The sequence below is a fragment of the Hibiscus syriacus genome, unplaced genomic scaffold (assembly GCF_006381635.1).
Source record: "Hibiscus syriacus cultivar Baekdansim isolate YM2019G1 unplaced genomic scaffold, ASM638163v2 tig00111812_pilon, whole genome shotgun sequence".
Taxonomy (NCBI): domain Eukaryota; kingdom Viridiplantae; phylum Streptophyta; class Magnoliopsida; order Malvales; family Malvaceae; genus Hibiscus; species Hibiscus syriacus.
In genome coordinates, this window is record NW_024063187.1 from 1,199,839 (window position 1) to 1,214,476 (window position 14,638).

The following is a 14,638-nucleotide window of genomic DNA, read 5'->3' on the forward strand; positions in this document are numbered from 1 at the left end:
GAACTCTGAGATACAGCACCCTCAGTCACATCATGATGTCTACCATAGAGAAGAGAGTGCAACATACAAGTATACTCACTATTGCAGTTATCAATTAGCTTGAGCATGACACGAACACTTTTAGTGTACCTTAGTTGTTAGTGTGACATTGGGCTAGTTAGCTCAACATTTGGAATTTGTTTCTTTATACAGGTTAGTGTAGGATCAGTCTAAGTAATTTTTCACAACTGTGATCTAGACCCAGATAGTGCAGAGTACGTCTCGAGTTCATCTTTAGAGGGCATGTATAATTGTAAACCTCAATTTGTATATTTTTATATGAGCCGTAACTCATTTTAAACTATGGTCTGTATGATTTAAATATTATTTTGGGAGATCATAATGTAAACTATTTTATTTAAATTGTAGTTGATTTATTTTAGCATGAGTGGTTACAAATGGTCATTTTTAAAATGGAAAACTTTAAAAGAAAATTTTGGTTAGACACTCTGGTGGTTCCATGTGATATTCTGATGGGTCGACTGTGTGTCGTACTAGTTTAGGGTGTTACATTACTTATCTACAAGGATCAATCCTTATGAATATGCTTTGTATACCAAATACCCTAGTGCAACCTTTGATTCTGGCTTTGGAAATTAATCTAATCAACATCAATTGTTGTAGACCAAAATCCAGTAAAGTTTGTAAAAGACCGAATCAGATTATGTTGTTTCAATAATAACAGATTTTGTTCCCAATTCCCTCTTATCAATCAATTTGCTAAGTGTGTCTTCAAAAAGTCGAATGTGCTTTCAATAAGTTGATCCTTCCTTCCACACATTTAATCGCAACAACATCATGGCCAAGGTCAATCTTCAGTTTTGAAAAATGTTTTGACTTTGAAAATAAGCGCAAAAAATTAAGAGAGAGATTTCCAAAGTTATTCGAGTACTTTTTCAATTACCATGTTGTAATTGAATCATCGCTTTATTCCTTGTCTTAAAAGAAAATTAACTAAGCATGACAAAATTCATATTTAGCATTTTAAAAATAAAAGCTTTAAAGTAAAAATAAAGAAAATGAAAGTAAGAGAAAAAGAAAGAAGTTTTATAAAAACATAAATATAGAACTTCAAGATTCGAGTGATCGAATGATGAATGAAGCTTTACCCGAGGTAGGTATTTAAAGCATACTAAAACCCTAGAAATGCTGAAAATAAATCTAAGAAAATTACAAAAGATAACTCTAAAATTGTTTGAATTAAATCTAAGATAATTCCTAAAAATCATGAATTTTAAATGCTCTAATTGTTTGTCAACCTTCTGAAAACCGTTGATTGGGTGCTGACTTAATCTTTTAGAAGCTGCTGACTCACTGCCACATCAACATTTCATGCCCATTTTCATGCCCACTATTCCAAATTTGATTCCAAAAAAAAAAGTGCAATTTCTGGCCCCTTTAAGCACATTTTCCAGCAGCCATTGCCCTGCACATAAATCACGTAAAAACACCCAAATCAACAATAAATATGAATAAACAAAGAGCATTTAATCATGAAATATTGTACAAAATAGACACTAGTCAAATTCTCCCTCACTTATCTAATGCTTGTCCTCAAGCATTTCTCAATTAACATGTCAAAATAAATAGTTACCATTCTATAATTCACATCATACTTTAATCATCCAATGAATCAAAATCAAAGAAATTAATTTAAATTAGAAAACAATCAAGCAACTGGAAAAGCTAGGAAATAAGTTTAAGCAAAATAAGGCATTCCAATGATTCGTTAATCTCATGATGCAAGACTCAATACCCTCACAAAGAATTCACTCATCCCGCTCAAAGTGTTTAAGGACAAAGAAACGCTCAAGCCAAAACAAGTCAAAGCATTACCATAAGCTTGTAATTAAATCCAATCTGCACTACATTAAATTGAATATTATGTAAAAGTCAAGAGGTCTTTAATTGGGTTGTAACGTGGCTAAGGTATGGGTAGGGAAAATGCCTAAAAGAAAAGTTTAAAATGCCAAATATCAAAATAATTAGGAACAATCTATGAATTTATCATGAACCTCAATGGAAATAGAATAACAAGAATAAATGAAAGAAAACTGAAACAACAATAACTTTTCTTCTTCTCTTTTTTTCTTTTATTCTAACGAAGACTGTTATTTTTTCCTTTTTTCTTCTGATGTTTGAAATAATGAATAGTACGCTACTTTTTCTATTTTTTTGAAACTATTTTTTTCATTTTATTTTTATTTCGTGGAACAGGAATGATACAATAATAATCTCAAGTCTCGACAAGGGTGTGAAAAGAGAGAAAAATAAAAAGAAATGCTTCAGGTTTAATCTAGTGAGGTGAAAATCAAACAAAACGGAAAAATCGACTCAAAATGGTTCACTAAGGGATAAATTGAAGGGTAGGCTTTTTTGGGTAGTGGAAATGGTTAATCCTAAGTGCCTCTATCATTCAAAAACATCTAATTCATGCATGTAGTCTCAACTAGTATTACACTACAAGTTCTAAAATGCTAAAATGAGTTTGGCGAACACAAAGAAACAAGGCATAAGAACGAGAAACGCATGTTCATAAGGTTCAAACTCACAAAAATGGCTCAATGTATTAAGTCTAGCATAAATTTAATCAATAAACCATGGAACATCAAAAATATCATGAAAAATTTACTAATTGTGACAACTAACCATCAAGCATCCAATATCCAATGTCAAGCAAAATTAAAAATTCATTGAAAAAATTAAAGTAATCAAACTAAATAAATAAACAACCAATGATTCAACATATTAAAATTGAAATAACTCGAATTCAAGAAATCAACAAGTGAGGTGAAATTCAACATGCAATCCTCCCTCCACTTAAATCATTTTGTCTCAAAACGTAATTTAAAATTAAAATCAAAGAGGGCGAAAAGGAATACTTCTCGATCTAGTGACAACTCGTTTCACACGATGAAGTGTTGTAGAGCAGAGTGTCCGATCGAGAAGCCACCAAAAGATATATAAAAATTGTCTGCAAAAAACAAGAAAAAAACATTTTAAGATTCTTAAAGGAAGTAAACTCAATAAAAGAACTCAATCAAGCTTTATCCTTTTTCTCTTCTTTCTCTCTCTTTTTTACCATTCGAACCAAAACTGCACTACTGCTTTTTTCTCTATTCGAACAGTCCATTTTTTCTACATAGTTCGAACCAAACTGCAATGTATTTTTCTATATTGTTCGGATATATTGTGTATTTTCCTGCACTATTCAAACCAAATTAGTTTTCTTCTGCAGTGGTCGAACATTGTATTTGAAATTCTGCTTCCTCCTTTTTTTTGAAATAATTCTTCCTTTGTCTGCTGCCGCAAAAATTGGTGAAAAGTTGGTGTTACCATCACTGCTCCATATATTCAATTCACCAAAACTCGAAAATATTCGAGGTGCCTCTCATGCGTGAATGGTTTTTCCAAATTTGGTTCTCTCTTTATGCTGCAGAATCGAATTTTTGTCAGTTTTTTTCTTCCATCTTCACGTTCAAGTATGAATAATGACTACCTACAAAATGTAAATTAAAAATGCTGGAAATAAAATAAAATTACCCAAATAAAATTGAAAAACTAGAAAGGATTAAATTTAAAAAAAAATATTGGTTGCCTCCATGAGCACTATTTTTAAAGTCGTTATCTCAATGACCTGATTCAGACAACATGTTTTGTTTCAGACGCTTCCTTCGTTTCATACGAATTTTCCATGGATAAGAAAATTTTCAATCATAAAGTTCTTTCAATTTATCTTTGTAGCTTCAAACAAGCTCATTAGTATTGCTTCAGATCTTGTTTAGTTTTGGAAGCTTGTTCGAAATTGAGTTGTTCAAATGTTTCCATGATGGTTTTGACTAAATCTTTAGTACCAGAAAATGGAAGATTACAATTTAGTTTTTAGCGGATTTAAGTACAAATCTAATTCAACCAATGAAATATTTTTCAACTCCTTGGATTTGTCACTTTTATCCTCCAGTTTCCTACATAAATTATCAGAAAAAGTAGTTTCCACAGACTTGACAATAGGATCATTAATATTAATAAGACTATCACTATGGACATTATACATACTTTTCATTGCTTTATAAACGCCAATTTTTTTGACCTCATCGTCGAACTCCATGGTAAGACAACCGCTTTGAACGTCAATTTTTGCATTTGGTATGCTCAAGAAGGACGACCGAGGAGAATTTCAGAACCAATGTTGATGCAATCATTTTCCATATCAATAACATAAAAATCAGCTGGAAAAATTAAATTGTTTACCTTTACGAGAACATTCTCTAGGAGTCCTTTAGGAAAAATAATCGATCTATCAGCAAGCTCAAATGTAATTATCGTTTCCTTTAAAGAATCGTTAGTAATCATTTTATAAACATAAAAAGGCATAACATTAATTGAAGCTCCTAAGTCGCACATTGCACGTTTAATCAAAAAATTACTTATTTTACAAGGTATGACGAACATACCGTGATCTTTCATTTTTTGTGGAAGATTCCACTAAAATACCGTCGAGATGTTCTTCCTCGGACTTAATTTCTCATGACCGATTAACTTCCTCTTTGTGGTGCAGATCTCCTTTAAAAATCGAGCATACCTCGAAACTTGTCGGATTATTTCAAGGAAAGGTATGTTAACTTGTAATTTCTGGAACACTTCTATAATTTCCTTTTCTTAGGCCCATTTGTCTTGCCTCTCTAATATCGACAGGAAGGGTGGTGCAGTTTTATGGGAAGGAGAAGAATGAGGAGGTGCGATATCATAGGAAGAAAAAAATGAGCGGTAGGTACGATCTAGGACTTCAGGATTGATAATGGTTTCACTTCGGAGGGAATTGCACTAACATTTTCCCTCAAATTCAATTCCATTTGAGAAGGTAGTCTTCCCCGTGATTCAAGTCTTCCCACATTTTGAGGCAGTTGACTCACTTGCTTATCTAACTTTTCAAAAAGTGATTTGTTTCAAATTTGTAATTTCTCCTAGGAAGTGACTAACTTTTATTGAGAATCGACTAATTTCTCTCGGGAAATCTCCAATTTTCCATCATCGCCATGTCTTTTACAGTTGTTGTTGAGAAGGTGGCCTCGATTGATATGTCGATATCTGATTCTGAGCATACCTAAAATTTGGGTAACCTTGCCATCATAGATTGTAAGTATTTCCATACGGATTGTATGGCCTTTGAGGTGGTACTGGAAGGTTCCAATGGCGTTGACTTGTGCGTTTTCTTAAAGCATGAGGCAGCAGTCTTTTGGGTGATCTAGAATTATACATATCTCGTAGGTTCTTGTTACCCCAGATTTCCCTACAATAAGAGAATTAACAACTTCAGTCAACTTATCAAATTTATTTTCAATTGAGAATATACTTATCTAGTGAACCCCTCAGCTGGGTTCACTTGAAAACTGTTGAGCATTAACTGCCATTATCGAAATTAATTCCCTTGATGTTGTTGGAGTCATGTTTACGAGAGCTCATCCTGTAGCGGTCTCAATAATCTTCATTTCCATGGGAAGGAGGCCTTCATAAAAATATTGAAGAAGCATTTGATCATTTAGTATATGTTATGGACAACTTGTGCAAAGCTTCTTAAAGCGCTCCCAATAATCATAGAGATTTTCTTTGTGCTTTTTTCGGACTAAGAGGATGCTCTATTATAACTCACTAGCCTTGGCTACTGGGAAGTACCTTTTAAGAAAAAATTGACTCATGTCAGCCTATGAATTAATTGAATTCAGAGGTAAGTAAAATATCCATTCCTTAGCCGAATCGACTAAGGAGAAAGGGAAAACTCTCAATTTTATTTGATCTTCGAAAACTCCCTTTGGTCTCATGCTAGAGCAAACCATTTCGAATTTCGTTAAGTGTTTGTAAGAATTTTCATTGGGAAAACCACAAAAAGTGGGAAGAAGGTGAATAAGCCCCATCTTGAATTGAAATTGAACTTTGCCTTGAGCAAATGCTATACATAATGGTGTATGAGTGGTAGGAGCCGCAGCTAGCCCACGTATTGTTTGTTCTTTAGTCATCGGGATTTGATCTTTATTATTTTATTTAATGTAGGTCAATTTTAGAATCTGTCTCAAGATTTGGATCGGTTTCTAAACTCAACTCTTGTTCTTATTTTCTTTTCTTTTCCTCTCGAAGCATTTGTGTGTGGATTCTTCAGGCTCGTGCTTCAATCTTTGGGTCAAAATCTAGTAATACTCCCAGGTTATTCCTAGTCATAAATCAAAAAAGAAAACAAATAAATCAATACTTTGCCATTAGTTCCCGGCAACGACGTCAATTTGATGTGGTCATTTTTCGCGTCAAAATAATCCATTTCTTCTCAAATAATATTTAAAGGAAATTAAACATAGTATAGGAGAAGTAAGGGTTGATCCCACAGAGATTAAGGTAACTCCCTGATTTATGCTTAATTTAATCTCTGAGCCAGGAAGTGGATGAAATAATTTTTTGAGTAATGATGAGGGGGTTTGTATATGAAGAGAGTAAACAAAAACAAGAAAATAAAGAAGATAAAGAGAAAAGTAAAAGAAGATTAAGAAGAAGATTTTGAAGGAATAAATTCAATTTGGTAAAATCAGCCTTGGGTTGTCGCTTTGATTCAATTTCCTCATATCATTGAAAATGGTTTTTTACTTCGTGATTTACGTCGGTTACTTGTCTACAAGGATCAATCCTTGTGACTATGCTTTGTATACAGAAAACCCAAGTGCAATCTTTGATTTCGGCTTTGGAAATTAATCTAATCAACATCAATTATTGTCGACCAAGATCCAATTAAGTTCGTAAAATACAGACTCAGATTTTGTTGTTTCAATAATAACATATTTTGATCCCAATTCCCTCTTAGCAATCAATTTGCTAAGTGTGTTCCTAGGAAGTTGAATGTGCTTTCAATAATTCGATCATTCCGCCTACACGTTTAATCGCAACAACATCTTGACCAAGGTCAATCTTTGGTTTTGAAAATTGTTTTGACTTTGAAAATAAGCGCAAAAAATTGAGAGAGAGATTTTCGAAGTTATTCGAGTACTTTTTCAATTCTCACATTGGAATTGAATCATTGCTTTAGCCTTTGGCTTAAAAGAAAATTAGCTAAGCATGACAAAAGTCATGCTTAGCATTTTAAAAATAAAGTTTTAAAGTAAAAATATAAAAAATGCAAGTAAGGCAAAAAGAAAGAAGTTTTATAAAAATAGAAAAAAAGAACTTCAAGATTCGAATGATTGAATGATAAATGAAGCTCTACCCGAGGTAGGTATTTACAGCATCATAAATCCTAGAAATGTTAAAAATAAATCTAAAGTTGTTTGAATTAAATCTAAGATAATTCCTAAAAAACTTGAATTTTAAATGCTCCAACCGTCCGTCCACCTTCTGGAAGCCGCTGACTAGGTGTCGACTAGACGCTGACTTGATCTTTTAGAAGCTGCTGACTCACTGCCATGTCAATATTTCATGTCCAATTTCATGCCCACTGTTCTATCCTTGATTCTAGAACAAAAAGTGCAGTTTTTGGCCCTTTTAAGCACATTTTTCAAAAGTCATTGCCCTACACATAAATCACGTGAAAACTCCCAAATCAGCAATAAAATGAATAAACAAGGAGCATTTTATCATGAAATATTAAAAAAATAGACACTAGTCAAAAACACCCTAGACCAGTGCGACACACAGTCGACTGATCAGGTTTGCCACACGGAACCACAGGAGTGGCTAACAAACAATTTCTTTAATTTTTTAATTAAAGCGATCATTTGTAAATACTTAAGCTAAAATAAATCAACCACAATTTAAATAAAATAGTTTACATTAAGAGCTCTTAAAAATAATAATTCAAATCATACATAGCATCCTTTAAAATAAGTTAGGACTCGAATATACAAAATAGGGTTTATAAATATACATGCATTCTAAAGATGAACTCGAGACGTACTCTGCTCTATTTTGATCTAGATCACTACTTGCCAAAAGGTTCTCTGATTGGTCCTCAACTAACCTGCATAAGAAAACAATTTCTAAATGTTGAACTAACTAGCCCAATGTCACACTAACAACTAAGTCATACTAAAAGTGTTCATGTCATGCTCAAGCTAACTAATAAACTGCAATAGTGTGTATACTCGTATACTACACTTTCTAATATATGGTAGACATCATGGTGCGACTGAGGGTATTGCATCTCAGAGCTCGCGCACCCCTCTAGACTACCAAGGATGATGTCAGGTATCTCTGTATCTGTAATAACCCAAACATCGGGTCAGTGACAAAAATGTAAGAATTTAAAATTTAGTGGTTTAACTGGAATAAGTTGAAAAGTTCAATGACTAATTTTGGAAATTTGTGTTTAGGACTTGTTAGCAAAGATGGAATAATGGAAGGGCAAAGAGCTCTTTTAGAAGGATATGAATTTAAAATTCATATTAAAAGATATTTTAAGCTTATGAAGGTTAAAAGAAAGGAAACCGAATTTTCTGGAGGGTTGGTTTATTTCTCTTCTTCTTCTCTTCCCGTGACTCCATTGATAAGGTGAGTTTGTCTCAAGTTGATTAATCTTTTCATTTTTGAGTTGGTGTTGAGGAATGGAGTGATATATAAGCTTAAGGAAAGCTTCAAGTGGATTAAAACTAAGAGGTTTGATGAATTAATGATGAATTAGTTAAAGGGGTTTTTAAGGGTTTTGATGATAAGGTTTAGTATTTGGATTTTGAATAATAAGTTTGACTTGTCAAAGGTCTAATTAATAAGTTAGAAGTATTATAAAGGATTAAGAACATGTTTGAATATTTAGTGTGACTTTTAGTTATAAGAGTTTTATGGAGGAATTTAGATGTTATAAGAGGATTAATGGACAAAAGTGGTGTGGTATAAGTACTAAAGAGGTTAAGGATTTATTTGGAGTCAAAAGTATGAGATTTAAGCGAAATTTTGGAAAATTTTGAAGTGAAAAATATGAATTTTGGGTAAGAGTATTGGTACTGGAAAAACAATACCAATACTATAAGGGTAATTTATTGGAAAAAGGGATGAATCGGATGATCAGTATCGATACTGATGTAGGTAGTATTGATACTGATGTGGAGGTATCAATACCATGAGTAAGGTATCGATATTTTAATTGAAAATGGAATTCCAATATGCCAAAATGGTATCGATACTGAAGTGAGTATCGATACCATCGAATAGAAGTATCGATACTATAAAGGAGGTATCGATACTATTAGGTTTGAAATTTAAAATTAGGAGTTTTTTCGTTCTATTTATGCAAGTGCTAATCAGTTAATTGTTAATGGAGATTCAATATTAACATGGGGCATATCTATGTGTAGATTTGGATCGAACGGTACTGAAGGAATCGATGTAGTACGAGATTGAAAGAAAAGAAAAAGGATTTTGTTTAGAACTGATGCGAGGCAAATGTGAGTGCAACTAAATTGTTTTATATTGGATTTGAGGACGACCTGCGATAAGCCAACCTCAAATTTTTTGATCGAAAAATGTTTATTTATTTTATGCAATGTTTTATTATGTTTATCTCAAGTGTATTTTTGGAAATGTGCTAAACAAAAATGTTATATGTGAAAGTGCCTACGTGAATTTACTCTATGCGAATAAGAAACACTTAAAATAATGAAACTAAAAATAATTATATGGTTAAAGCCAAAGGTATATGTATGAGAATTAGAGGTATAGTTGGCATGCCAAGAGTCGAGGGTTCTACGTGGTCCTTTGGGACAAATCTATGTGGTCATTCGGGACAATTCTATGTGGTCATTCGGGAAAATTCTACGCAGTCCTTTGGGACAAATTCTATGTGGCACTTCGGTGTAATTTATATGAGCAGTGGTGATTGCATTAGTGCACAACCTAAATGTACTCAAATACCTTGAGTTCTCATTATTATGCATTGGGCTAAAATAATAAAATGATACAAATTGAACAATGAGTAACCTTATATGTTTTATCATAAAATATATCTTGATTTCAGTATGAAATATTTTATATGGATTGAATGAGAAAAGGTTTTTAAATGTTTTCTTTTATACTTATTATTGCCTCATTAAGTCAACGACTTAGCGTGTGAATGTTTCACACATAGGTTCAAAGAAAAATGAGGATCAAAGCTATAAGAGTACATCATACTCCGGTAGAAGATCATATCAGAACAATTTGAAATACAGGTTCTTGTTATTATTTTGTGATTTTGTTGGCATGTACTACCAAGTTTTAAATTACAATGCTCTGATCCGTTTTGTAAGCATGATGTGTTACATTTATGTAAATTATTAAGTATTTATTTCCAATGTGAGTTTGAGCCATTTTAATACAAATAAAAGTATAATTTTTCAATTACTTTTCAAGAATCAATGATTTGAAAAGTCAATGTGACACATCAGATTTGTATCCTGGTCGGATACGGGTTAGGGTGTTACAACATCGGACACATCACCCTCGACGAACCCACCCTTTGCGAGTCTCAGGCCTCAACCCTAGTTAGTCAGTTTAAAGTGTCTCACGCACTACTTAAGGATATCCGGACTAATTCAATACTTCGATATCATAATCTTATTAAAGGAAATCGGGTGTCCTGATCATTTCCCGAGCATCAATGAAGGCTAGTTTTATGTCCTCTAATTGATGTCGTTTCTAAATGTAATTAAGCATCATTAATGTTTTTACTTGTAGTATTATTTGGTGATATACTCAAGTGTTGGGGTACCCCATGTCAAATCTATTAAAAATATGACTTTTTTGCCCAAAACAGACTGTTGGTATTGATACTGACCATTCAGTATCGATACCCATGACATAGTTTCTATACTTTATATAAGTATCGATACTAAAAAGGCTACTAGAAAATGGGTCTCGATACCATGTATGAGAGTCTCGAGATGGTGACCCAGTATCGATACTCCTAAATAAGTATCGATACCACTACCCAGAAATTCATGAATTTACCTAGAAAATCAAGAACAATCTCAATACTGACCCTCTATTATCGAGACCCAAGTTGTAGTGTGCACAAAATAAGCACAAAAAATCCCATTCTTCTAACCCAAAGACCTTAGTGAGGTCCCCAATAATTATTAATGTTTTATGTATGATATAAAGGTCATAAAGAAGGTTTTTAAACATGCTATACCTTTAAAACATATAATCTACCATAGAATTAACTTATTATGCTTCAACTAAACTCTTAAGCAAATGCTACATCTTTAATAACCCACAAAGAGTATAAAAAAAGTTACAAGTGTGGTTACCTTGTTTCTTTGATGGCTAGAACTCTCCTTAATCATCCAAAGGTCAGCTTTTCCTTTCCTCTAACTTTAGAGATTTCTCCCGCCTTCTTCACTAAACAAAGGTGAGAAAGGGGTTTACTGACTCAATTAAGTGCTTATTACAATCTACATAATCCCTATAACTCAATTCCACCCAAAATGAGCTAGAATCCATTAATTTATCCTAAACCTCTCAATACCCATTTTTAGCTCCATGGTTAAAAACTTGTGAAATGGAGCTAGAAAGATGATGATTAATAACCTTACCTTAGATTGATCCAACTAGGCTTGAATTCCTTTGAGATTCTCACTTAAGAAAGGAAGACGATGAGAGAAAAATTAGAAGATGGGAAGAGTATTTGGTGAGTTAAGTAAGGGGTGGTTCATGTAAAATCATAATATAGGGGAGGGTTTTTCAGCTTTCAAAACAACAACGGTAAGTTTGCACTTTTAATCCCCCTAAATTTTATTTCATAAAACACTCATCCCCCAACATAAAACTCTTGGCCCAAACTTAAGCCCACAAAAACTAAACTTGGTCCAACTATTTAAATAGGGTCATTCGAGCTCAAACTTTGGCTCTCGGGTTGACCCAAACTACTAACCCAAAATTCAGGATGTTACATCTTATTGAAGAGTGCAACACAAGTGAGTTCTAGTTCCTAACTTCGGATGTACGAGGTCTGGAAGACTGTGTTAACCTTGAGGGGCAATGTCCATTTTATGATTACACCAATCCAGATGAAATTTCTTCTAGGGCATTAGCTTCCATACCGCGGCACAGTAAATCGTTTTATTTTTCTTTTTATGTCATTATTATTTGTTAGTCAATGCTAACGATTTTGTCTTGTAATAATATTATTTCCTAACAATTAGGATACTAATGGGGTTGGTTCAAGTGGTAAGTAACTTGATATCATTTAAGCAAGTCTTGAGTTCGAGTCCTTGTGTATGCAGAACATCCCCACTGGGAGACTTACCCACCAAAGCCAGGTGAGCGACCGGGTCAGTCCGAATTGGTCAAGACGAAGCCTTGATAATTGAGAGGGCAACCCAAAAAATGAGACATTAGGATTGCTCATGTATATCTATTTATTTTTAAGTTTGATTCATGTTGATTAAAAAATTGTTAGTAAATGTATTACATTCAAAACTTTTTTTAATAGTACGCAGTGATTATAAGGTATTATTTGTTAATTTTTTTAATCAATGCCAATGCACACACATCTTATAAACACAGTTGCTCAAACTTAAAACCTCTAGGAAAAATAACAGTCTAATCCACTGAAATCACTTAATGAGTTTACAAAACAACTAAGTTAATATATACTATCATAAATAATAATAATAATTAAATGAAAAATAATATACTTATTAGTGTAATCATGAAAGTGGACATTGCTTCCAAAATTAACATAGTTCTCCAAATTTCTACATCTTAAGTGATGAAATTGAATCCAATCAGTATTGTTCTCTAAAGATTTCTATAAATAAAGAAATAAAGATTATGAAATAAGAGTTTTTTTGTGTCGAATAATGAGTTAGAACTTGCTATTTATAGGAAGAGAAAAAGGATAACTCAGTAAATAAGATAGAGACGGTTATCATAAAAATTAGGATAAACTACATGTTTAGTACTTAAATTATTAGTTTTGGTCTATTTTAGTATCTAATTTTTTTAAAATTATATATCATTTAATTTTTGTTTTATTTTAGTACCACGTCATTAAGAGATTAACACGTTTAGTACCTAAATTTTTAATTTTTTCAAAACTTAACGTGACATTAAAATGAAACAAAAATTAAACGTTAGATATTATTTTTAAAAAAAATAAAAGTTTAAATACTAAAAACCCAAATCAAAACTGATATTTTAATTACTAAACACGTAATTTACCCTAAAAATTATAATCGTTATGGTATCTATCTAATTTAAAATAATAATAAAAATTTATTTGCATTATCCAACGATCCAATAACAGGGTTTAGAAGGAGTGGCTATGAGGTAACAAAGAGAATAGTGTTAGGGGAGGCGAAGGAGAAGTGGAAAGGGAAGTCAAGGCAGATGGAGAAAACTTGGTTTCCGGTGAACTTTTGGGAAATCAGCGGTGCCCATAAGGCGAAGCAAAGAAAAGAGATGACAACATTCACAAGAAGCATAACTACAATATACAAAGTGCAAAGGGGGGGGGGGTTCTCTTTTTTGGATTTAATTGCTGGTGGTCATGGAAGGATAGGAATTTAGTCCTTTTCAGTAATAGTATGATGATGTTCTAAACCAAAGTGTAAGACATTAACACTAGTGATAATAGAGGAAAGAACAAGAATTGCAAGTTGCTTCAGATGGATACGCAAGTAAACACCGATGGAGCGGTGGTCAAGCATCAACGGACGGTCAAGCAAGACCGGAACATGCGCAGTCACCCAACCGGAGCTTTGGCCAAGTTTATAAACGCATTAAAGAACTCCGGAAACCATGATACAAACAAAGCATCAAAGCCAAATGCATGCTCGGCATCAGTGAGTGTTTATCTGCAGGAGTTTAAGTTAACGACAGAGTTTAACCTGATTAATATTAACTCACGGACTAACAATTATATTCCAAAACATTAACGTTTGTTTGGTTTCCGCTTTTCATTTTTAAATCCATTAAATATGGAAGTTCCGATTCCATAAATTCTCTGCATGTTTTCACGTTTTCGGATAAACAAACCAGGAAACAAAAATGAAAAAAATAATAACATACCTTCAGTGTGTTAGACTTACATAATAACCACCTACAGCCCAACACCACCTTGGCTGAGGCCTTGAATTAATTTAATTCAGAGATAGCAGAAAACCAAAACGATTGGATTTCACGACCATGGATGGATTGGGGACGTGTGGCAAACGGCAATTTAAAAGAACCGTAACGAAAGCTGTATTAATGAAAGTTTTATTCGGTTAAAGTTATATAAAATGAATTTTCAAATGGGAGAGTGAGTTTTCATTTTTATGGGATTCATGATTGGGTTTCGTTTATAATAATATGTGAAGTAATAATTCAAGTATTAAAATAATTTTTAATTATATTGTAATATAAATATTTTTATCATATATATTTAATTGTATCTAATGTAAAACAAATTTAAACCTGATAACAAATCCAAATTAAAAAAAAAACATGAATCTAAATAGGACTAAACTATAAAAAAACAAAATATGAAATAATTCTAATTGAACTACCTATCTCGAATCTATTCACATAAGCTAATTGACATTTTTAATCAATATTATTTTAATATATTCATTGATATTTGACATATTATAAGTTAGCTTATGTGAAT